Consider the following 27115-nt stretch of genomic DNA (forward strand, 5'->3'; position numbering starts at 1 on the left):
GCAACATCCTGGCCCTGATAAACTATTATATAGGTAAGCAAAAACGACAACAAATCGTAGAAATTGTTGGTTTCTGTGAATTGATAATTACCATATGGCATAATGAGCCTGAAATTACTGAGAAAAGATGAAGAAACTAGAGATTAGTACCTTGCCTTTGTAACTTGATGCAGTGTGGAAACATTTTTTTGTCCATGTGAATAAAAATAACCTTATAAACCAACATTCCGTAATCTTTTTTGACCCCAATATCTCTTATAATCAGATCCAAGCAGTCCAGCATCCCTAACATATAGTACCACAAATGATAAAAAAAAAAAAAAAAAAACGCCATGCAGTTCATGATGCCAAGCTATTCCACTCCCAATGTCCAACATTCAATCATACTGTTACGTAGATGGCCGTAAGCACGATATTGCTGTATATAGAATGTTTTTATTTGGGCTGTAGAGTTTGTAGAAGCGGCAGCGAGACACCTAGGGGAATGCCAACGGTATCAATGCATCAAATTGTCTTGTTCATTTTGTGAATGAGGCGTGATAGTGTTATTCTGAGTGCACATAAGTGTATGAGTTAGCATGTAGTTTTACCTGTATTAGGTAGGGAAGTATATAATTATGTGTGTGTGTGTGTGTGTTTGTGTGAATTATGTGTCTATAAATAACACATTGGCAACGTTTGAGACGAGTGACTGAGCGTGGCCGCAGCCACGAGGCAAGACGTGCCGTGCGCCCGTGCCTGCTTTGTAGCGCCGGGCAAGAAGGAAGTGTTAAATAAAACGCTGTGATTTTCCGGGCTTTTGCTTACTTATCCATTGTGCAAGAGCTGAGTAAGCCCGTGAGGCCCCTGGACACCGGACTCATGTGAATTGGTAAGTCAGATACTGTGATAATAGCCTATAATCCTGACATGAAGTGATGCTTCTTGAGTAGCGTCAGTGGCCGAGTGAATCCGGACAGGTAAGATCTTGCCGGTTTCGTAACAAGTAGTGTTAGGAGTGGGATATAAACAGATTTGTGACTGTAACCAAGTGTTAAAGAGGTGTCCAGGTCCTTCCTAGTGTAGAAAAGATGGAGTTAGAAATGGTGGGAACGGAGGAGAATCACAGCGGAACGAGGCGGTGTTGCCGCTCAAAACAGAGGAGAACCAGGCAACATTAAACCTACCGTCCACATCTGCTGGCGTGAATATGAACGTCCTCGAATGCTGGATGACCAAGATGATGGCGAGAATGGAAAATATGGCGCAACAGGAAGAAAGGATATGGCAACACGTGGTGAACATAACAATGCAGCAGACGGAAAACTTAGAGATAGCCATTAGGGGAGGCTATAGAGACACGGGTGAATGCGTACACGAACGTGGCATGTACTCGTGTGAAGGAGGAAATTAAGGAAGAATTCAAGGAGATGAAGGAGAAGATACAAGAGGCACAATACGTGTGGCAACACTGACAAGAGGCCGTGACGAGAGATGTGCAGGATTGATTAATCAAAGTGGCAACGTTGAAGAGCACAATAGTAGCCTTGGCGTCTAGCTTCGAAACTCGCCCCTCTGGCATCATGTGACGCCCATCAGTTCTTTGCGCCAACAGCCGCTTCTATCCCAGCACTGGGCGGCCAGATGGTTGGCGGGGAAGTGTGTTGTCTCTTCCTGTGTCCCCACTTGGGTCTCCACCACCAAGCGTTGTGGGCAGCTGTGATCTACACCCAAGACTCCTCCCAGTGTCAAGAACAATCTGGACCGAGAAGAAACTCGACGAGTATGATGGGAAGGTGTCTTGGAATGCCTGCCTACCAAGTACAGTTTGAGGCAGCAGCATCCAGACAGGGCTAGTCAGATGCTGAGAAGGCCTATCAGCTGAAGGGAGTGGCGGTGGAAGTCCTGAAACAGCGTCGTTTCGCGTTGAAGACCAGGAGGCGGAGGAAGGACAAGCCTCTACCTTACTGACGCAGGAAGTAGAAACATTGGTGAGAGAGGCTTATCCGAGGGCAGCGGAGGACACCATCGACATGTTGGCAAAGGACTGCTTTGTGGATGCCCATTGCGACCGCCAATTGCAGGTCAATGTCAAGCAGGCGGCACCAAGAAATGTGCATGAAGCTTTGACGAATTTGAGGCGTTCCTGATCGCCACCACCGCTGCAAACTCCCTCTACTCGCGCGCTGCCAGTGAGATGACAGGCCGGCCCCGCCATGTACGAGCGAAGCGTGTAGCGAGACACAAGTCACCGCTCCTAGCACTCCGTTTTCTGTTAATTTTTCACCCTTGCGTTTTCACTCTCTCTACTGCACACGCTCTTGTCTTTCATCTCTTTTTCATCACTTTATACATTTCTCTTACTTGTCACATTCTGTGCACGCTCTTTTACACATGTATTACACATCTTCTCAATACATCTTACTACTCCTTTCTTCACACAAACATACACACACACATACACTCTTTTTCCATAATTTTGTATGTGTCGTTTGTTATGTTTAGTAATTGTTATATATATTGTTCATGTTTTTGCTAAATAAACAGGAAATAAGACACAGAAAGAAAGAAAAGAACAATCTTGTTGATAGGGAAGGGACGCTTCTCATACAAAACATCAAACAAAAATAGCAAGGTGGTTAGCCCACCAACTTTTCTCTTCTACTGTCTTTCAATATTTTCTAACTTTTATACTTCTTCTATACTAACTCTTATTCTTCACCCCTCTTTTCTATTTATAAAAAAAATAAAAATAAAATAAACAGAGAGACACGGCACACGACACATTCGTGAGCTTCCTGTTAGACCGTTCGGACGTCGTACTAGCAGCACACGACACTCGGCACACCACACTCAGCACTGGCCACTCAGCCAGTGCACACTCAGCACTGGCCAGCCGCCGTGGTGGAAGGACGTCCCTGCCTGCGCTCCCTGGCCCAGACATTGCTGTCCGTAGGACTCACACTCATTCGGCTTCAGACGTCCCAGCCTGGTAACAGCTCGCCGATTCGCTCGCTGCTGGAACTGCTCTGCCAGGCGAACCACACGGACCTGCCCCACCTCGCCGAGCTAGGAAGCACTGGTACCTTCGTGACCGTGTTGACTGGCAAGGCCACGGACCTCCGTTGTGTTACACCACCACACTCGAGCTGGACACTCACACATCACACTCACTTCAGAAGTACCTGTTACAGGTTCAGCTGTGTACCGGAGCTCTCCCTTTCCGGTGAGAGCTCGCCCGGCTGTTTACCTCACAATCCTCCTCCTCCCCATCCTTGCTCCCAGCCTCCTACATTGCCAGACCGCAGTGAGCGGACCCAAGACGTCCCCGAGAGTGACCCTCGGGGGCTAGGGTGGATCTGTCGGATCTGGCCTTAAAGGTCGCTGGGTTAGCCTCCCGCTTTACCTACCACTCACCATTTCCTTTCCCTCCCTCAGAGGAAAACTCGGATAGGGTTAGGTCGTGGGGCAGAGCCATTGCGACAGCTTTTAGCAGCTGGGTGGCTATACTGCCCTGCTTAGGCAGGCTTCTTCTTTATTTCTATCCATTTCAGCTGTGGTTTTGTGTCGGCCTCTGGCCCCTTGTAGGATTATTTCTGTGTTTTGATTACCCTCAAACAATGCACGATGGCAAGAGTAAAAATAAAGACAAGTTATACCAGCCAAGACAGAAGAATCCTGCTGCTAAGAATCCTGTCTGAAAACATCATCTACGCCACTAGAATAATCAACATACAAGATGGCTTCGTCGTGCTTACCAGAAATGACGATGAAATAGACAAGATCTTCCAAGACAAAATAGTACAAGACCTCAAGAAAAATGACTTCCAGCCCGTCCTACCTCCAGAATGGAAAGCAAAAAGAACAGCTATAATATTCAACACTGATGACTTCATATACAACCATACCGAGAAAGAGATGGAGGATGAACTTCTGGCCAACAATGCATGGATGAATGAGGGCATAGACAATATATTCAAAATACCCAGAACAAAGATAATGAAAATCACCTTTAAAGAAGCTGCTGCCGCAAAAAAGGCCACTGAAAAGGGTATACTTTGTTTCCACATGAGTATTTCACCTTATACAATAAAGATAGAAGACTACATTCCACTACTGACTTGCTTAAAATGTTATGCCATAGAAGATCACACCACACCTAATTGCCCAAAATCTAAAACATTTAAAATATGCTCAGAATGCAGTTCTCCTGACCACACCTGGAGAGAATGCAGCACGAACACACAAAAGAAATGCATCAATTGCGAGGGAGAGCACAGGACATTAGCAAACAAGTGTCCTTTGAGGAAAAAAGCAATAGAAGAAAAAAGACAACAAAAAAAGAACAACAACTCCAAAACATACAGCAATGTAGCTGCAACTAACAACAACTCAGCACAGATAAACAACGCAATCACATTCCCCACACTCGAAAAAGAGACTGCCACTAAAATGATAGCGTGCATGATGCACGCTCACCTGATTAATGCTGCAAACCCTGGTACCTACAACAGCGAATTGAATAGAGCACTGAAATTGAACAATCTCCCCCCAGTAATTCTTCCAGACAATCCCCCTTCACTAAAAATCCTTAACCTCTCTAAAGAAGACAAAACACCCACAACACACGAGCATACACACAACAGCAACACAACAACACAAGATAACAACAACACCACACAAGACACTGAACAAGCAAGCAACACAACACAAGAAGACATGCCACCACTAAAGAGGATATCTGGGGAAGCAATCGGCCTGCAGCTCATTACAAAGAAAAAAGAAGGATGGCCAAAAAGTAGATCATTTAATCTAAACAATCTCAAAAAAGGTATTGACACAGGCTTATACAAATTCAGATATCGCAATCCCTCTTATACAGATGAGGAAATTCTACTATACATTACCAATAACGATATAGATCTAACCAACTGCTGGTGTACCACCGATGAAACACAATTTAAGAAACTGCGTAACGGACTAATACAAGACCTCACCCCGCCTCCAAACAAAACCACTAAAACCAGCTTGAACAGGAACAGACACTCCTCTACCTAAAGATAGTACAGAAAGCAAAACCGTCAACACAAAACAACACTAAAATAACACAACTTACACAGGCAGAAGGAAGACAGAGACACCCAAACACGTACACCTCGACACATACCAATAACACGAGCATTATGAATACACTCACGATATTACAACACAACGTAGCACACTGGGAACCAAACAAACACATGCTCTCAAACACCTACAGAGAAATAAATCCAGACATAATACTTATAAACAGCCATGGTCTAACAGACAACAAAACACTACACTTGCACACTTACACGACATACACAACCAACACAAACAACGAACTACATGACGGTAGTGCAGTGCTAATCAAAACCAATATCAAACACAAAATAACCAATGATTTTGACACAGACATTCTCCAAGTAACAGTGGACACTTCAACTGGCCCTGTTCACATAGCCACCACATATCTGCCTCCACGCAGACCCTTTCTTCCAATCACTGACTTCCATAAACTCGCATCTAACTCTGAACCAACATACATACTCGGTGATCTAAATGCTAAACACCCAAGCCTCAACAACAACACTACAAACACAGTAGGGAGAGGCATAGAAATGTTTATTAACACAAACAAACTAATACATCTTGGCCCAAACTTTCCAACATACATCAGCCATAATTCACAGACAACACCAGACATCATTCTCACCAACCAACACACACACCACAACTACACTATCACACAAGGACCTACTACAGCATCAGATCACCTACCAGTGATATTTCAAATTACTACGTCCCCCATCACTACACCAATAGCTCCAAGGCCACATTACTCAAAAGCTGACTGGGATGCATTTAAAATAAAAATTGATAACAATATAACTGAAATAAATAGAAATCACCTTACCAAAGAAGAAATCGATAGACACATTAATACATGGTACAAGGTAGTGACATATGCAATATCAACAGACATACCCATGAAGAACAACAAAACCATCTTTAAACCCATAACGAATCCAACAATAAAACAGATTCAATGGCTTCTAAAACAGTACATAAACGAAGCAAGAGAGACGGGCTGGAGCCTCGAGAAATACCGTTTATATAATAGACTGAAAACCACACTTAAAGAAGAATGCAAAATGCAATACACACAAAACTGGGAAGACGCAATACAGGAACTGGAGAACATTTATAAAGACAGCAAAGACTTCTGGAACAAATTTAAAAGACTGAAGGGAAAGGAAAACACACACTCATCCTTTTTAGTACACAACAACACCAAAATATACAATGAGAAACACAAAGAAAGAATATTCAGGAATTACTGGGAAAACATACTCACCATAAACCCTGAGGAAAATGCTCAATTCGACCAAGACCACGAAACTGAAATAAACAGATATATCACTGACAATCTCAACACAATCACTCCCTACAATAACTCAGACCTCAACAGACTAAGTAACGAACATTACATTACCTCAGAAATCACTGTAGAAGAAGTTATAAGTGCTATAAAGTCCTTTAAAAACACCACCCCAGGTAAAAGTCACATTAATAAAACCGTCCTCCTCAATTTACCCGAGTCAGCCCTAAAAACTCTCACTTTCATCTTTAACCACACTTTCTCTGCTGGCTACTTCCCCCAGCCATTTAAGGGGGCACTTATCAAACTAATACCAAAGACAAACAAACCCTCTTCTGACCCTACAAACTACAGACCTATATCCTTGTTAGAAGTACCTGGAAAAATATTGGAGAAAATCATTAACAAAAGATTAAGAACACACTTAGAGTTTAACGAAATACTACCACCAACTCAACATGCCTTTAGATCTAACAGAGGAACTGACACAGCCCTTGCCCTTACATCTGAGAAAATAGCACATGCAGCAGGAAACAATATGAGGTGTTGTCTTGTCATGAGAGACGTCTCCAAGGCTTTTGATAAAGTCTGGCATTATGGCCTTAAATACAAACTTAACAACATAAGACTCCCACTAATTTTATCTAAAATATTATGCAATTTTCTAGACAATAGAACAGCACAAATAGCACTTACCAATATAACTGGTCCCCCCTTCCCAATTAATAGTGGAGTCCCACAAGGCAGTTCTATCTCCCCCACTCTGTATGCACTTTACACTCACGATTTACCAGCAGCTGCACCAGGATGCTTAAACCTAACCTACGCTGACGATATAACACAAATAATTACTTACCCTGGCAAATCGAAAAACATGCTAGCAAAGAAAGTAGAAAACGAAATCACAAAAATAAATAACTACGAAAAGAAGTGGAAAATAAAAACAAATACTAACAAATTCACCATAATACCAATAGCCATGCGAGACCCACCCCCAATCACTATTAATGAATCAGTTATCCCATACTCCAAGGAGGGTACTATACTAGGAATAAAAATTAGTAACAGAGGAATACGCAGCCACATAACCCAAAGAAAAAATACAGCTTCAATAGCACTAGCCCAACTCAGAAGATTCTACAAACTAAAAACAAGAATTAAGACACATATAATCAAAGCATGCATCATTCCCAAACTAACTTACCCCTCATATCCACTCAATGCTTCCACAAAAACAGCCATGCAATCATTACAACATGTTCAAAACAAAGCTCTACGGTTTGCTTTTTCAGAAAGTTATCCTTACACCAAAACTATAGAGGAGATCCACATCGCCTCCAGACTAAAACCAATCAACATTACCCTTTACAACAGAGGTAATAAAACAAAAGAAAAAATGATTAATGAACTGAATGATGTACACTACATCGAACTCATGACTTCTGACAATGAAAACCCAAAAAACCACCAATGGTTCAGAAGACCTCACCTAACACTCAACAAAGAACCACCAGAGCCCATCTACACACAAGCAGACCTACTGAACGTCTAACACTATACTTACCTCAGAAACTTCCACTTACCTTCACCTTCACATCTACCTCCAGCAAGCATTGAAACACTTACCTTAAGTCGACCACCAAGTAAACTCCATGTTTATAACCTGAAAAAAGAAAAAAACAATACAAATACATGTACAAGTAAATACATAGTAATTTACAAGCAAAGTATCTTCAGAAAAAAACAAATTAATACTTACATGCTACCATACTTACCTTAGCCCACACAAAACTAACACTTAAGAGTATGCCTGCAAAGTAATCAACAAGTTAATAAAGTAAAAAGAACAGCAAGACGGTTAGCCAGTCTACTTTTTAACTCGTACTATATTTCATCTTTCCCCCAACTTCCCACTTCCACTTTTCATCCTTCTTTCACCCAACCTATTCTATCCCCCCTAAAAAAAAATAAATAAATAAAAAAATAAAAATAAATAAAAATAAATAAAATAAAATAATAAAAAATAAATAAAAAAAAATAAAAAAATAAACAGAGAATACCCAGGCTAAGTTTCCTTTGCCAGAGCTACACAGTTATAACACTGGAAATGTTACCCTTCAAGGACTAAACACTGCTATGACCAAGAGTCGTAGTTGGGAGCGTAAACTTCTCGTTTGAGCAACTTCCGGTCGGCCAAGTAGCACCTCACCTTCGCTACAAGCGTGTACAAACAGGCCGCTCCTCGCCCCAAGAGAAAAAGCAAGAAATCCCCGGTGCCTTTAAGTGCTTTAAGTGCGCATATGTTTCAACTGTGGGCAGATAGGATATAAGAAGTACCAATGTAGACGCCGTTCTCGCTGTATTGAGGTTCTCCACCGTCCCACATTCAAGCCGTGCTGCTGGGCCTGTGGAGAAAACGGGCACACTATAAAGGAGTGTCGGCAGCCCAAGGAAGTGGTGACGGGAAACGTGGCCCAGCTGGGAGAACGGGCAGCCATCCAGCCAAGAGCCAATTGACGCCCCAAAACATGTAAGGTGTCGACAGGCGGCGGCGTCCGTGGCCTTATCAGTGGCAGGAAGTATCAATGGACGCCTAGTGGACATGGTGGTGGGGAGCTGAGAAAGCTTATGACCATGAAGACTTATTACCAATACGTGGTATTGACAGATCAGGGCAACAGCTTTGTGGAGTCACTGGGGACTTTGTGCCTATGAGGGTAGCCAGTGTGGGTGAATCTGATGATGGGCACGGCGAATGAGCATCTGCCAGTATATGTGGCTGCAATGGAAGACTCGTGTCTGTTGGGACTGGAATACTTAAGCCGTGTGGAGGCGTGTGTGAACCTCCACAGTGGAAAGATGTTGGTGAGGATAATAATAATAATAATAATAATAATAATAAATTGTTTATTCCATGAAACATGGTTATTCATTTGATCATACACAAGTACAAGTAAGATAAGAAAGCAAATGTAGCTACATCATCAACTTAGCGTAAGGCCATAAATGCTAAAATGATGAGATAAAATCTACGAGAAATACTATAAAATACTATAAAATAATACCTAAAATAAAGCTAAAACTAAAATAAGACTAGAAACAAAATTAAAATATTGGAGAAATGTTAAAATATGAAATCTAGCTAGATAGTGTAAAAAATAAATACAAATGTGGAGACCTAATTCAACACATTTAACAGTAGATTTCTAAGACTATATTTGAAACTGTGTAGGCTTCCGGAGGTGGTAATATAGTGAGGGAGCTCATTCCATAACTTGGGCCCACACACCGTAGTGGCCCTGGCACCAGTGTCTGTTTTAGTTCTTTTTATATACAGGTTATTTCCTTGTCTTGTTGTGGTGGTTGTATTATCTCTGACTGTGGGAAGGTTCAGTTACCAGTCTGGGTATAGTCCATTCGTTGATTTATACACTGTAGTACACTTCTCTAAATAATATTTGTCTTTCATAGTCAGCCACTCTAGTTCTTTTATGATAGGAGTCACATGGTCATATTTTCTTGCACCTCCAGTTACAACTTTAGCAGCAAAGTTCTGTAGTTTTTGTACAGTATGAATGAGAGTTTTGTTAGTAGAGCCCCAGAGGAGGCAGTAGACACCTGCCGAAACGATAATTACTCCCAGTGAGGTCTAAAGCACTGTTCAGGGGGTGCTGTGAACTTATCATTAAACCCAGCTGTGACCTCACTGAACGTTTCCCTTTGTGTCTCACAACACAAGGGGGTAGTCACAGCCTGCCCTCTAAAGACAACTCTCTTCCTCCACACAAAACTACAAGCACCTAATAACACACACACCCTTCACTCAAAAATTTTAAAATCATGGCGACTCCTGCACCAGCCTCGGAGTCCCCATCTGGGGAGGGGACCATAAATGTCCCCAGGTCGGACTGCCTTTCCGTCGACGACCCTAAGTGTCTTGACACCACCCTCAACTTTTTCTTCATTAACTTCTGCAACATTCACGGTCTAAGATCTAATTTTCAATCTGTAGAACACCACCTCTCCTCTTCTAAACCTCATCTTCTTTTCCTCACTTAAACTCAGGTGTCTGAGGCAACTGACAGTAGCCCCTTTTCTGTTCCCTCCTACTTTCTCTATCCTCATTTTCGATCCAAAGCTGGATGCTGCGTTTATGTGCGCAATGACTTAACCTGCTCTCGTGCCCACGCTCTTGAATCTTCCGAGTTTTCCACCATCTGGCTACGACTACAGAGTCATTCTCATACTAAATTTATCTGTGCTGTATACCTCTCTCCTAACTCCTCTGACTATAAGAAATTCTTTGACTACTTAACTTCCAAAGTGTAGCACATTCTGACCCTCTTCCCTTTTGCAGAGATCTCCATTCTTGGAGACTTCAATGTTCACCACCAGCTTTGGCTTTCCTCTCCCTTCACTGACCATCCTGGTGAACTAACCTACAACTTTGCTATCCTCCATGACCTAGAGCAATTGGTGCAACACCCTACTCGTATTCCTGACCATCTTCGAGATACGCCCAACATTCTTGACCTTTTCCTGACCTCTAATCCTTCTGCTTATGCTGTCACCCTTTCTTCTCTGTTGGGCTCCTCCGATCACAATCTCATATCTTTATCTTGTCCTATCACTCCAATCCCTCCTCAGGATCCCCCTAAGCGAAGGTGCCTCTGGCGTTTTGCCTCTGCTAGTTGGGGGGACCTGAGGAGGTATTTTGCTGATTTTCCTTGGAATGACTACTGCTTCCGTGTCAGAGACCCGTCTTTGTGTGCTGAGCGCATAACAGAGGTGATAGTGTCTGGCATGGAGGCGTACATTCCTCACTCTTTTTCTCGTCCTAAACCTTCTAAACCTTGGTTTAACACAGCTTGTTCTCGTGCTATACATGATAGAGAGGTGGCCCACAAAAGGTACTTAAGCCTTCCATCACCAGAATCTCATGCACTTTATATTTCTGCCCGGAACCATGCTAAGTCTGTTCTCCAACTAGCCAAAAACTCCTTCATTAACAGAAAATGTCAAAACCTTTCAAGATCTAAATCCCCTCGTGATTTCTGGCATCTAGCCAAAAATATCTCCAATAACTTTGCTTCTTCTTCTTTCCCTCCTCTACTTCAACCAGATGGCACCACTGCTGTCACATCTATTTCTAAAGCTGAACTCTTTGCTCAAACCTTTGCTAAAAACTCTACCTTGGACGATTCTGGGCTTGTTCCTCCCTCTCCTCCGCCCTCTGACTACTTCATGCCACGTACTAAAATTCTTCGTAATGATGTTTTCCATGCCCTCGCTGGTCTAAACACTCGGAAGGCTTATGGACCTGATGGGGTCCCTCCTATTGTTCTCCGAAACTGTGCCTCCGTGCTTGCACTCTTTCAGCTCTGTCTGTCAACATCTACCTTTCCTTCTTGCTGGAAGTTTGCCTACATTCAACCTGTTCCTAAAAAGGGTGACCGTTCTAATCCCTCAAACTACCGTCCTATTGCTTTAATTTCCTGCTTATCTAAAGTTTTTGAATCTATCCTCAACAGGAAGATTCTTAAACATCTATCACTTCACAACCTTCTATCTGATCGCCAGTATGGGTTCCGTAAAGGCCGCTCTACTGGTGATCTTCTGGCTTTCCTTACTGAGTCTTGGTCATCCTCTTTTAGAGACTTTGGTGAAACTTTTGCTGTTGCCTTGGACATATCAAAAGCCTTTGATAGAGTCTGGCACAAAGCTTTGATTTCAAAACTACCCTCCTACGGTTTCTATCCTTCTCTCTGTAACTTCATCTCAAGTTTCCTTTCTGACCGTTCTATTGCTGCTGTGGTAGACGGTCACTGTTCTTCTCCTAAATCTATTAACAGTGGTGTTCCTCAGGGTTCTGTCCTGTCACCCACTCTCTTCTTATTATTCATTAATGATCTTCTAAACCAAACTTCTTGTCCTATCCACTCCTATGCTGATGATACCACCCTGCACTTTTCCACGTCTTTTCATAGACGTCCAACCCTTCAGGAGGTAAACATATCACGCAGGGAAGCCACAGAACGCCTGACTTCTGATCTTTCTAAAATTTCTGATTGGGGCAGAGCAAACTTGGTATTGTTCAATGCCTCAAAAACTCAATTCCTCCATCTATCAACTCGACACAATCTTCCAGACAACTATCCCCTCTTCTTCAATGACACTCAACTGTCCCCCTCTTCTACACTGAACATCCTCGGTCTGTCCTTTACTTATAATCTGAACTGGAAACTTCACATCTCATCTCTAGCTAAAACAGCTTCTATGAAGTTAGGTGTTCTGAGACGTCTCCGCCAGTTTTTCTCACCCCCCCAGCTGCTAACTCTGTACAAGGGTCTTATCCGTCCATGTATGGAGTATGCTTCACATGTCTGGGGGGGTTCCACTCATACTGCTCTTCTAGACAGGGTGGAATCAAAAGCTTTTTGTCTCATCAACTCCTCTCCTCTAACTGACTGTCTTCAGCCCCTCTCTCACCGCCGCAATGTTGTATATCTAGCTGTCTTCTACCGCTATTTTCATGCCAACTGCTCTTCTGATCTTGCTAACTGCATGCCTCCCCTCCTTCTGCGGCCTCGCTGCACAAGACTTTCTTCTTTCTCTCACCCCTATTCTGTCCACCTCTCTAACGCAAGAGTTAACCAGTATTCTCAATCATTCATCCCTTTCTCTGGTAAACTCTAGAACTCCCTGCCTTCTTCTGTATTTCCACCTTCCTATGACTTGAATTCCTTCAAGAGGGAGGTTTCAAGACACTTATTCATCAATTTTTGACCACTGCTTTGACCCTTTTATGGGACTGGCATTTCAGTGGGCATTTTTTTTTATTAGATTTTTGTTGCCCTTGGCCAGTATCCTTCCTACATAAAAAAAAAAAAAAAGATAGAAATACAATAATTAATGAGGCTAAGCACTAAAGACTGTACAATAACTTTACAAGTGGGTTTGTCAAAGTTCTCACTAACTCTATTTATAAACATTAATGTTCCCATTATTTTAGTATTTAATTCTGCAATGTGCACATCAAATAACGTATTTGTCAAAATAGACACCCAAATTTTTTACATGCGTAGTCGGGTATATATGTACTCCATTACAATTTATAGAAATGTCAGGCGGAACATGGGCTAACAGTTGCCTATTTCCAATGAAAATGCATTGCGTTTTTTTTGTTATTTAATAATAGACCATTTGTTAGGAAATAAAGTTCTATATTTCGCAATGCATTTTCAGTGTTGGAGATGAGTAGCTCATCAAAATTTTCGACAGTATCAGCTTCGAGGAATTGGGTGTCATCCGCGTATTGTATCAAAGATGTCTCGACTTTCTCATTAAGATCATTGACGTATATAGAAAATAAAATTGGGCCGAGAATTGAGCCTTGTGGAACCCCGTAACGTACGTTTTCTTTCTTAGATATTGTATTATTTAAGCGAACGGATTGTGATCTATCTTGAATATAATTTGCAAACCAAAAATTGTCAATATTAATAAATTATCGTGGCTGATACTGTCAAAGGCTTTTGATAGGTCACATAAAGTCAATACAGAAATTTTCTTTGAGTCCATATTATCATAAATTTTATCTGTAACGACAGTAAGAGCAGTTTCTGTAGACAATCTAGGACGGAACCCGTGCTGCGTATTAGACTAGAGTTTATTAGTTTCCAAATAATGCGAGGGCTGGCTAGCAACTACTTTTTCAAGAATTTTAGAAAGAATGGGTAAAAGAGAAATAGGTCTGTAATTATTAAAATCATTAGTATCACCACTTTTAAAGAGTGGAACTACCACAGCATGTTTCCAAGTATTAGAAAAAATACCTGTGACAATGGAAGTGTTAACAATGCAAGTTAGATAGAATGCGATAACAGACAATGAGTCTTTTACGAAAGTCAAAGGAATACCATCAGAGCCTACTGAGCTTGTGTCTTTAAGTCCCTTTATATTAAGAATTATAGTGTCAGTGTCAACAGGTTGCGGTCTAAAATTATTGTCACCATCAAGGGTATTAGTCATATCATTAAAAAGCATCACATTTTCACCATGGAGCGTCTCTTGAGTTTTTTCATAAGTATTTCTTCCAACATCTGCAAAGTGTTTATTAAATCGTTAGCTTTAGTAATTTCATTATCAAAGTTGCAATTACTGGCATTGTGTTTAGAATTGGGGATTATTTCTCTTATTGTTTTCCATGTCTTTGCAACATTACCTTTATTTTCATTAAGTTTATTACTGTAGTACTTGTTTTTACTTTCATCAATGAGAGTCTTGATTTGCTTCTCTCTGCCCTGCATCCTGGAAGACACGGTCCGATGGGAGTGGTAGAGGAATCCAAATGTTGTAAACCAATATGCAACTACATCCAGGCAATCCATGCGAGGCGAACCAGTGACCAAGGGAAGCTACCTGGTAAGATTACGGAAACAGTGTGGGGGGGGGGTTCTGTAATAAGTTGGCGCGTACTGGTGTTGTCACCACGGACACTAACACTACCACACCTACCACCGCTGCCACCGCTACCTTGACACAACATAAACCGGATTGACAAAATGTGGCAAAGGAGGAATCTGACCAACAGGAAGAGGGCTTGCCTGAATATTTGGAGGATTTAGTGGAGAGGAGCACTACACAGATAATGGATGACCAAGCGGATAAAGTGAGGAAGTTGCTCACCCAGTATGCTGATGTGTTTAGCAGCAGATATATGGACTTGGGGCACACTTCGCTGGTTCAGCATCACACTTATACTCGTGGCAGTTCTCCAATTAAGCAGGCACCTCATCGAGTTCCTTCAGTGAAACGGGAAGAAATGCAACGGGCAGTCCAAGAAATTGAAGCGGCAGGAGTGATAGAGTGCTCGAATAGTTCATGGTGCTCGCTCGTGGTGCTGGTGACGAAGGAAAATGGGATTAAGAGATTTTGTGTAGATTATTGGGCCTTGAATGCCGTCACCATCACCGATGCTCACCCACTACCCAGAATTGATGACACTCTCAGTGGAGTTCAGTGGTTCTCAACCTTGGACTTGAAGTCAGATATCATCAGGTCGAGATGGTGCCAAAAGATAAAGAGAAGACGGCATTCTCCTTTGGCTAAGGATTGTGGCACTTCAGTGTTATGCTTTTTAGGTTGTGCAATGTCCCTGGCTGTTTTGAGCTGCTAATGAAGCGTGTACTGGAAGGCATGCAGTGGAAAGCAGCATTAGTATATCTTGATAATGTGTTAGTGTTTGGAAACACCTTCGAGGAGGAGCTGGCACTGCTGACCGAGGTAATTCGTCATATGAGGTCTGCTGGATTGAAGGTCAGCCCGAAAACTGCACGCTGTTCAGGACCGTTCCTTGGACATGTGGTCGGTCAAACCGCTCACGGTAACAGCAGTGGAGGGCTGGCCAGTACCTCAAAGTCTAAGAGCTGCAGAGTTTCCTGGGCCTTTGCACATAGCATTACAGATGTTTTGTGCCAGGATTTGCCACCGTCGCCGCCCTTCTTCACAACTTGACCAGGAAAGGAGAGCACTACGTGTGGAATGAAGATTGCCACCAAGTTTTCACGGCGTTGAAGCAAGCCTTGGTGCAGGTGCCGGTGCTTTCATATCCCGACCCTGAACTTCTATATATCCTTGACACATAAGCGAGCCAGGAGGGCGTGGGAGCCGTCCTGTCCCAGCTCAGAGATGGCAAGGAGTACGTAGTGGCATATTACAGCACAACGTTCAGCAAGCCTGAGAAAAATTGTTGTGTTACGCACAAGGAATTAGCTGCTGTAATGAAGAGCCTGGCTCACTTCCATCATTACCTGTATGGCTCACACTTTGCCATCCATACAGACCATGCCGCCCTCCGATGGTTGAAGACACTGAGGGGGCATGAAGGACAGCTGGCCAGGTGGATTAGGAACCCCGAACAGCACAACTACGTAATGGAGCACCACCCTGGCTGCATCCACAACAACGCTGACAGCCTCAGCCGTCGATCCTGTGTACCAGAGTGTGTCCATTGCTCTCTCCATGAACCAGAGGTGAAGTCCAGAAAACTTACAGTGGCTCACAACACAGCAGAGGCGGACAACAAATGGAAACAGGATCAGTGTGAGGACCCAGATTCTTCACAAGTACTCAGGTGGCTGGAAAGCAGCAGTGAAAGGCCATCTAAGGAAGCTGTGTCCTCTGATAGTCCTGCTACTAAGTATCTAGTGAACCAGTGGGGAGCGCTGAGTCTACAGGAAGGGTTACTACAGTAATGCTGGGTACATGCTAAGACAGGTGAGGCGCACTGGAGTTTTCGTTCTGTATCTCAGCGAGAGGAGCTGCTGAGATACATGAGGGAAAGACCAGTGGCCACGTAGGAGTGAAGTGCACCCTGAAGAAACTGCGGCAACGAGTCTACTGGATGGGATTGTGGTGAGACGTCCAGGAGTGGTGCAAGATGTGTCAAGTATGTGCCGCAAAGGGACCCGTATACAAGACTTGTGCCTCCTTGCAGCTGTACCAGGGTGGAGCACCTTTTAGGTGGCTGTGGACATTGCTGGCCTTCTTCCATTCACAGAGAGAGGCAAAAAGTACCTCTGTGTGGCCATGTATTATTTTACTAAGTGGACAGGGGTGTGCACACTACCCAATCACGAGGCAGAGACAGTGGCCAAGTTTTTCGTGGATCAAGTCTTCACACGGTTTGGTGTCCCAGGGTAGCTGCACTCTGACCAGGGACGTGAATTTGAGTCCCTAGTCTTCCGTGAGTACTATTGGCTCCTCAGGATTCACAAGACTCGCACTACTCCTCTGCAGCCTCAGGGCGACACCATGGTGGAAAGGTTCAATGTCAACATCGTCTGTCAGCTGGCCAAGTACTGCAGCGCGAACCAGCACGACTGGGATGCTGATGGCCTATTACTCTGCTGAACACAAGGCCACTGGATTCTCGCCACCAAGACTGATGCTTGGCAGAGAGATCCACCTCCCAGTCGACCTTACCACAGGCCGGCCGCCTGGGGCAAACCTGCTGGATATCCACACCGACTATGTCAGGGCACAATAGCAGCAACTGGAGGAGACATGTCACCAGGCGAGCCTGCACCTCAAGACAGCAGGCCAGGCCATGTGGAAGCAGTACCAGGGAAGGACCAGGAATGTAGAGGACAGCCCTAGTGATCTGGTATGGCTCTACAACCCACAATGTAAACTTGGTCATTCGCGGAAGCTCCAGTCGAACTGGGAAGGCCCGTTCAAGATTGATGAGGTAATGTCAGCTGTCACATACCGCCATGATATGCCCAGGAGGAAAGGGGCAGGTAAGGTGATCCATGTGGATGGTAATGAGAATTACATGTCGGGCGAGAGGAATGACAGCGCCACTGATTGCAGTGATAATGACAGTGCCATTGGAGGTGATGGTGACAGTAACAGTGACAGTGACACTGGAGGTGATGGTGACAGTGACAGTGATAGTGATAGTGACACTGCAGACGAAGATCTGGTTGCCCAGGACTACCATAGTGCAAATGGCAGCAATATGGGCAAGAGTGATGAGGAAAGAGAATAGTGGAGACGTGTCAACCCGACGAAAACGTCAGCCAAAGTAGGCTCGCTGGCTCAAGGATTACATGATAGACATTTAACCTACCCTCTGTCATTTTCTTTTTATTTATTTGTTTTAATTGCTTTTTGTTTCTTTTATATTCTGTGTAACTCTGCATTTTGTTTGTTAAAGTTGGTGGGGGCAAGGTCAGCACACATTAAGACGATGGCAGTGTTATGTAGATGGCCAGAAGAACGATATTGCTTTATATAGAATGCTTGTGTTTGGGCTGTAGAGTGAGTTTGTAGAAGCAGCAGCAAGGCACCTAGGAGAATGCCAACGGCATCTGTGTATCAGATTTTCATGTCTATTTTGTGAATAAGGCGTGATAGTGTTATTCTGACTGTACATGAGTGTATAAGTTCTGTAATGTACAGCAAGATAATGTAATGAAGAAAGTAAGAATAGTGAAAGAGAAAAGATAATAAACGAGAAGAAAGAGAGAGAGAGAGAGAGAGAGAGAGAGAGAGAGAGAGAGATGGGTCCAGACACCAGCTTTACGATGTGGAGTGGCCACTCGCTGCCATTAATTTACCATAAGAATTTCTGCGCACAGACACTCTCCTTCCCCGATTATTTTACCTTATTTCTCTTTGTTTAGTCAGTTTGAGTCTCACTTATTGTACAGTAGAAGAGTTGCCCTTGACAAAGCAACAATCAGTATTCATCTAGCCCCCTTTGTTTGATCAGAAGAATTTTTTTTAAATAAAGTGTTTTATTCAAGTAGAGACCGCACAGGAAGTGTGTGTGTGTGTGTGTCGCAATCCCCCTCCCCCAAGGTTAGCAGCAGCGCTGGAAGACGGTTGGAGCCCTTTCCCACACCAGTCGATACCCAGTCGTTGGAAGGAGCAGACATACTAAGACGTGCTCTAGCACTTACTGGAAACTAAGGTGGGATACTAGGTAGCCGGGTCAGTTGCCTTAAAGGGAATAAGTGAGTCATTATCGGCCATACACCCAGGCCCATTTATATCAAGTAGGAGTCTCTATAGTAGTCTGCCAGTAAGTGCAGTAGAGAATTACACACTACACCCAGGGAAGCGACTCCTGGGCTGTAGGAGTGTATGTGTGGAGTTTGCGCAGTGAGTGGTGACTGACCCTCCTGTGTGTTCGTGGGCACTCTTTCGTCTCGTAGTAGTTTCTTGTGTCTTGTTAGTAACCCGTTTTGTCTTAAATGCTACAGCAGACTGAAGCTGTTCATCCGCAGACAACTTAAGTAGTTAGCCACATAGTAGACTTTACTCCCTCCCTGCTGCCCAGGAGGCAGTAAACGATACTACTCAACTTGAGGGTATAACACTCTGTTGGGCAGTGGGAGGACTGTCACGGTGGGTGGAATGGGGTATTATACCTCGATTATGTGTGTGTTATTGTGTGTTAACCGTTTTTCCTAGACATGGTTATCGATTCTTCTGAAGCTTTGGGTGTTAAGTGTTGTTTGAGTATTTCCCTTGTCTATGGGTAGGCAAAACAGACTGGCCACCTCAAATTAGTGTGACCTGGAGTCACAAGGGACCCTGTACACCCGTATTTGAGCCCTGCACTGAGTCCACGTAGGAGGTGACTCAGTGAAGTTAATCCAGGTGCAGCAGTTTGGTGAAGGGGCTGGGAATTGTGGTCGTAACAGTTAGTATAGAGTTTTACCTGTATTAGCTAGGGAAGTGTATAAGTGTGTATGTGTGTGTGTGTGTGTGTGTGTGTGTGTGTTTGTGTGTGTGTGTGTGTGTGTGAATTATTATATGTCTATAAATTACCCATTAGCAACGTTTAAGACGAGTGACTGAGCGTGGCCAAGGGCACCCAGCAAGCCCAGAGTCTGCTTTGTAGCCCCGGGCCAAGAGGAAGTGTTTAATAAGCTGCTGTGTTTTCCCTGCAAACACCCGCCTTTGCCTGCCTATCCATTTTGCAAGAACTGACTAAACCCATGAGGCCCCTGATCACCAGACTCATGTGACTTGGTAACCCAGATACTGTGATAACAACCAATAATCCTGACAAGAAATGACGCTTTTTGGGGAAGCGTCAAGTCCAGACAAGTAATATCCTACCGGTTTTGTGACAATACTAATTTCATTTCAATTTTATTTATTTGTTTATTTATTTTTTTATTTTTTCTAGAAACTCTTCAGTTTTATCCTCCTGACACACAGCTGTAGCGTACCTGCACCAAACTCATACATTTAGGCACCAAAACACCCGGATTGGCTGAGAATACAGATTCCTTGTTTGTCGATCTATAGTCCTCAAGTATGTAACTTACTGCACCAGAGTCGGTGTCAGTGATTATACTAGAGTACAATTTGATAGATGCTTCACCGAAATCTGCATTAGTGAACAAAGTAAAATGTAAAAATTGTGAAAAACATAAGCATGCTGTGTGCCTTCACAGATTACTTGGCACTGGCTTGACCCTCAAACCTGGAGACTTAGTGCAGGTGCCCATTTGGTACCTCCATCACAACCCTCAACTACTGACCCGACCCTGAGGCTTTCATCCCAGACCGCTTCCCGCCTGAGAACAAAGGCAACATCCGTCTGTTCATACACATCCCTGCAAGCAGCTGGGGGGGGATGGTTGAGTTAGACTGAAGGCAATTAGCTTTATTTCACTAACTCCCTACATGCAGCTGTGAGATGACTTGGTTAGTTAAGTTGGGTTGAATTCAGAAGGATCACAGCAAGGGACTATGGGGTGTCTGGGTGTGGTTATTAAGCTGAATGCAGAAAGATAAGTTAAATTCCAATTACTTGGACTGTGTGGTGATGGTGCCATGACAAATCTCTCCCAGGTCTAAATTTCTCCTAGGTGACACCACTGCGCATGCACATCATATCGAGGCAGCAGCATCAAAACATCACCCAGGTATTTTATATATTTTTACGTATTATCAACTACTTCTTAAGGTTTTATTGACAAATTACTATTGTTTCATTGTATGTGGATATGTTAGGGTAGGAATTCAGCAAGTAAACGAGAGTAATGAGTGATAACAGCACCAAAATCCTCTCCCTTTGCGTATGTCAAGTCCTATCACCTGTTATATGTTTAAAATATTCCACAGACAATGGAGCATTAGTAATTTGTCAATAAAATTCTATTCCGATTTTGGTAATATGTAAGATACATAAATATAAAACATAGTGGTAAGACTTGACATAGGCAAAGGGAAAAGATTTTAGTGCTCTGTTACCATTCACTACTCCTGTTTACTTGCTCTATTCCTATCCAAAATATCGACATACAATGAAACAATAAGTAATTTGTCAATAAAACCTCAAAAGTAGTTCATAATACGTAAAAATGTATAAAATACCCAGGTGATGTTTTTGATGCTGTCGCCTCGATATGGTGCGCATGCGCAGTGGTGTCACCTGGGAGAAATTTGGACCCAGAGAGATTTGGTACGACAATGGGTTAAGTTAGTTTGACAAATACATACACACACATGCACACATGCCAAAACACAATTTAAAATGGATTTCGGTGTCACGAGCAACAACTGCATTATTTCATACCTTATTTACATACTCTGCCTTCTAATTTCTGGATGCAGTAATTCTTATATGTGTGACAGTGGGGAATCCTACAGCTTACATACCATGTTTGTCTCATCATAATATCCATCAGAGAGAGAGAGAGATAGAGAGAGAGAGAGAGAGAGAATATATCTGAAAATGTCGTGTAGTGTGTGAGCCTCAAAAGTTTTGGCTGATGGCTGCGTTGTACTAAAGTTATGACCTTTATCCAATCTTACTCTCTATAGTGCGACTCCCTAGTGCATTCCTCACAAGTTCTATCACATACAGAATGTCACCAAGGGCAGGCAAAACTCTCTTGATCAGCTGAGTATACTCTTGTAGAATGCCTCTACTTTCCCGAAAATTGAGGTGTTGGGCTGTCATTCTGCCACTTCGCCACTACTAGCTGCTAAAATCGTTTACGTTTTAAGTTATTATATGTTACTTTTATGGAACTTTTAGCAGTAAAAGTAAAACTGGTCACTTAAAGTATTTTTAGCCTGTTCAAAATGTTTATGTATATGGGCCCAGAAGTCTTACTTTGCCATCCCTGTGTTGATGTTATTGTGTAGTGGGAGCCAAGTGTGGTTTTTTGACCTTGGGTTCCATATGTTGTGGTGTATTTGTGTCATCATAGTTTTGTGCTATTAAATATGAATGGTTCTCAAAACTCTGCTGGGAGCTTTGTAAGACATAGAGGATATAAAGATACTTTGTTGGTTAGTGGTTGTTTCCTCTCTCCACGAGTTTTACCTTATATAGGTGATACTTACCCCTCCTTTGGAAGACTGTAAATAGACCGCTTGCCAACAGAAGGATATAATATTTCTGTAAGCATGAGAGGTTGTCTCTAATAGGAGGTAACTCACATAATATTATGAACCTCATACTTGAGTGTCCTTTGTCATAGCTGTAACGATTCTTTCTCAGCAAGTTGGGTGTGTTTGGCATCTTTTGGGCTTTTGTTGATTCCTTTCTCCGTGAGCGGGTACAAACAGAGTGGCAACCTTATTTATTTAATCACTGCAGGAAATATGTATCTGTACTCTGCATTGAGCTACATAAGAGGTAACTTAGGGAAATTGACCAGAGTTAGTGGCAGCTTTGAGTTGGGCTGAATCTGGGTCATAACAATATATATATATATATATATATATATATATATATATATATATATATATATATATATATATATATATATATATATATATATATATATATATATATATATATATATATATATATATATTGAGCAGTAAGATTTACTTGGCCATTTCTTTAATTCAGTGAATTTCATCGTATCCATTTATATTCTATTTGCATTCCTTTCAGAAACACTGGCTCAACCCACCAGCATTGTCCACAGAGCGTTATTGTACAAAGGTCTACAAGTATGTCACCAGTCAAGTTGAATTTGATTTCTTCCCATGTAAGAGTGTAAAGCAAAAACAATCTTCTTTTTCTTTTCTTGCTTCTTCAATGCTGAGCGTCTAACCTGGAATAACAGTCACAGAGTTGTTCAGTTCTGGATGGAATTTTCTGTCAGTATGAAATTTGTAAAGGACAACCCACTCCCGATCCCTAAATTTTTCAATTGAATCTTGGTCATTGTATCTTAGGAGCTTCACTGAAACCTTTGCTGTTGCCTTTGACATGTCAGAAGCTTTTGTGAAAGTATGGCATGCCACTGTTACCCTTATACAGTCTCTGTCATTCTTTCTGCACCTTTATCTCAAGTCTCCTATCCGGCTATTCTGTTGCTTTAGAGGTAGACAGTCACTGTTCTCCTAGATCTAATAAAGCTAGTTTCCCACAGGCCTCTCCCATATTGCTCACTCTCCTGCTACACATAAATGATCCTCTCAATAATAAGCTTCTTGCACCATTCACTTTTGTACTGATGACTCTACCATCAACTAGATGGCAAAGTCAGCAAGGATGAAACAGTTCATATAGTGAGGGCCTAGGTTCCAATTTTTCCATTATTTACATTTTTGGGGCAAGGCAAACCTTGTTTAATGTCTACTTTTTTTTTTTTTTTTCCATCCACCTATTCGCCATAAACTCCCAGACAATTAACTCCTCTATTTCAAGAGCTGTCTTTCCCTAGAAATCTCCAATGAAAACTTCACATCTCATCTCATGTTAAAACAGCTTTCACGAAGTTAGTCTTCCTCTCGCATGTTAACTATTTACTGTTTATATAATTAGTAACTGCATGCCCTCCCTCCCCCATCCAGCAGCCTCACAGCAGATTCTTACTATGTACATTACTCACGTACTATACAGTACATAAGGTTACTCTTTACTCTTTCATCTCTTACACTGGTAAACTCTGATTTATCTGTTTATTTTCTCTCCTTTCCTACGACTTGAACTATTTCAAGAGTATCAAGACTCCTCAATAGGGCAAGCTATCTAAATATAACATTTTCTTTTTGTGATCTTTTTTTTCTCTCTCTCTTTGTCAACTTCCTTCACTCATGAAAAATAAAGTGATCAATAAAAGGAAAGCACCACGCTCCCTTTAATATACCAATTAACCATGTCCCTACACTGATTGCAACATGAAATGTGTTGTGTGTTTTCATAGGTTACCTGGTACTGACCATCAGGCCTGGAGACATAGTGCAGTTACCCATCTGGGGCCTTCATCACAACCCCCGCCACTGGCCAGACCCAGAGGCCTTCATCCCGGACCGCTTCCTTCCCAAGAACAAAGGCAACATCAGTTCCTTCGCACACATGCCCTTTGGAATGGGACCAAAGAATTGCTTAGGTGAGGACCCTTCAGAAGTGATTGACTTGCTTAGGAGTCAATGTATACTTGGCTTCAATCGAAAATTTTCTTGGACACCAGTAAGTAAAATCTTCCTTTTGGTGTTTATAGCCATGCGGTTTGCTCTGATGGAGGCCAAAGTGGCACTGGCCAAGCTGCTGCTGGGGACAGAGATGGAGTTGGCACAGGGCCATGAGGAGGTGACCTTAGAGAGGCAAGGTGGTCTGTTAAGGTCTAAAGGTTTGAACATAAAGATAAAGCCGATCGTGGAAGAGTAAATCAGAGTTCAATTTCGCATTCAAGAAAACCATGCCACGACCTACATTAGGCGCAAATCACTCTGCCTTTTATCAATAGCAGCTTCTTTATCAGACAAACAAATTATTACAGTTACAGAGGACATAGAAGGAAGCTCTTCGTTGGGCACAGAACAGACACCCTTACACATATACACCGAGACAAAGACATGAATTCACCTGCACAGAAACAATTTGTATACGATTACAAACATGAATGTGAACAACGGGAAACGTTACAAGTAAAGAAAAATTAAACCTACATATCACTGAAAATATTACAAGATACAATAAAAACTTGCCATGTAACTAACTAACTTCATACACATCCACGGTATCCCCATTCTGATTTACACTTAAAGGACTGTAGTTAGCTTAACGCATACAAACATTCAAACACCAGATTAGAAAATTAAAGAAATATACCACGGTGGACTGGCCACCTCCTTATATTCTCCAATTGAAATAAATTCTTTACTTCCCATTTTCTCCTCTTCACTTCTAAAGCCTTTTTTACATGGGGCAAGTAGAGAGGCATCTCAAGAGAAGAGCCTGCAAACAGGAAAGTCCCCGCACATTTTGCGCATGTGCAGGCAGTCTCGCCTCATGATTGGTGCGAGTAGTCTCGCCTTGTGAATGGCCGCCACATTCTAATCTGCTAACTTAATCTAACCTAACCTAATCAAATCTAACCTAACTAACCAAACCTGAGTACTTACCCAACCTAGCCGATATAATGTCTTATAAACAAGAAACCATATCCAGTAATTTATTACAAGGTAGTTAGGTTACAGGATAGTTAGGTTAAGATTAAGGCGTGAAATTCACGCTCAATCGTTCAAACGTGGTGGTTTTTTTCACGCCTGACTCCTGGAATTCTGTTTCATTATTGCATTGCTGTGCTCCGAGAGTGGTCACAACTCACAAGTGTGTGTAAAAACAGGTGAACAAATGGCTGCCCAGAGTAAAGAAAAAAAAGCCCTCCTTTTATATTTGTTGTATAAAAGACAGCAAAAAAAGGATTCGCTATTAATTGCAGTCATCATTTGATCTGAAAAAAGGATGTTATTTTTAAAAACTTAGATTTTTCTATGTTTATGTATTTGTTATTACATAAGTACACATTCAGTAACAATAAAAAATGACTTTAATTATCCTTTTACCTATTGTAGATTTTCATTCAGTACGGGAGATGCACACGTCCACATTACCCGCTGCCTGAACTGTACTGCCAGGTGGCGGCGTGACAAAACACGCCGAGTGTGAAAGAAAGCAATGAACACCATTGGAAGCTAAACTTTGGCGTGAAATTTCACGCTTCGTTTTTAGCAGACACACGCGCGGCATCAGGCGTGAAATTCACGCCGCGTGAAAAAACTGCCACGTCTGAACAGAAGTATGCATTTTGTATGTCCGCTTAGGTTGGGCGTGAACTTCCCGCCGCGTGATTTTTCACGCGGCGTGAATTTCACGCCTTGTGTGAAAGGGGCCTAAGGTTAAGGATAGGTTAGATTAGTTAGATTGGCTGACGAGAAGATGGTGGCCCAATCACGTGGTGAGTCTGCTCGCACATGCGCAATGTGCGGGGACTTTCCTGCGTGCAGGTCCTCCCATCTCAAGTGTGCAAACAACTTGCACACTTGACGTGCCTGTATACTTGCCGTGTGCAAAAGAGGCTCAAACCTTTTTCCTTCCTTAGAAGTACGCAATAGCTTGTATGAATGAAATCAGTACACCAAGCTGAAGTATTACGTATCGTGGACAACTATTTACGCATGACACTTGCCTTTTATATACGAGTATATCCATGACGCTACTTCATAGTTCTTGTATCTGGACAGTTGGCGACGCCAGGAGTGTTTAGTTGTGCTGGCAGCCCACAGGTTACAGTGGTCAGCAGATGCGATGTGACAGCAACGTGAGAGAGAGAGTGATGCAAAATAAAAATAAATAAATAAAGGAAGACAACGTGCTACAAAGCTAAACCTATTAATGTACTAGATTAGATATTGCTTAGAATAAATACATACTGAACCCCTGTGAATTTTTATGACTGGCAGCTTTCAGCTTTCAGCTCGTCTTTGTTTCAATGACTATACTACAGGACAAAAGACATCTTTCAAGCTTCTCCGCTCACCTATGTCAGCTGCCTATATATTCCAAGCCACCCCAGTAAAACTTCTTATCTGGATCAGTCTGCCCTACCTTGTTTCAGCGTCACTAGTCATTGTTCACTCCATCGCCTCCACGGTGGCCCTAAAATATTGACAGTCTCACGGAATCCTCTTTGACAGAGCTATTTAATCAAATCCAACACTTTCCTTCTTTCCTTCCTGCCAAGTCGTGCTCTGTGGCCAGAAAGATATAAAAGACAGAATAAGCCTTTCTAACACGGGTCAATCAATTTCCAGCTGTAAAATACAAGGAAACTGGAAGATTTTTCTGTATGTATTATAATAATGCAAGACGAGCCTCTTAAAAAAAAAAAAAAAAAAAAAAAAAGTATTTTCATGTATGGTATGATTATGGGAAGGAAACAGCATGTATTA

At 42.4% G+C, this 27115-nt stretch overlaps 1 long non-coding RNA gene across 2 annotated transcripts; it reads left to right on the forward strand.

Moving 5' to 3' along the window:
- The first annotated feature begins 266 nt into the window (after nucleotides 1-266).
- Nucleotides 267-26602, forward strand: LOC135099832 (uncharacterized). Of its 2 annotated transcripts, XR_010268398.1 has the most exons (4): nucleotides 18774-18863; nucleotides 22824-22920; nucleotides 24085-24270; nucleotides 24382-26602. It is a non-coding gene; the product is annotated as an uncharacterized LOC135099832 (long non-coding RNA). The 2 variants fall into 2 exon arrangements; XR_010268399.1 differs by lacking the exon at nucleotides 18774-18863 and adding an exon at nucleotides 267-871 and having other exon boundaries at nucleotides 24085-26602.
- The last annotated feature ends 513 nt before the right edge of the window (nucleotides 26603-27115 follow it).

The sequence above is a fragment of the Scylla paramamosain genome, chromosome 4, assembly GCF_035594125.1.
Source record: "Scylla paramamosain isolate STU-SP2022 chromosome 4, ASM3559412v1, whole genome shotgun sequence".
NCBI classification, from domain to species: Eukaryota; Metazoa; Arthropoda; class Malacostraca; order Decapoda; family Portunidae; genus Scylla; species Scylla paramamosain.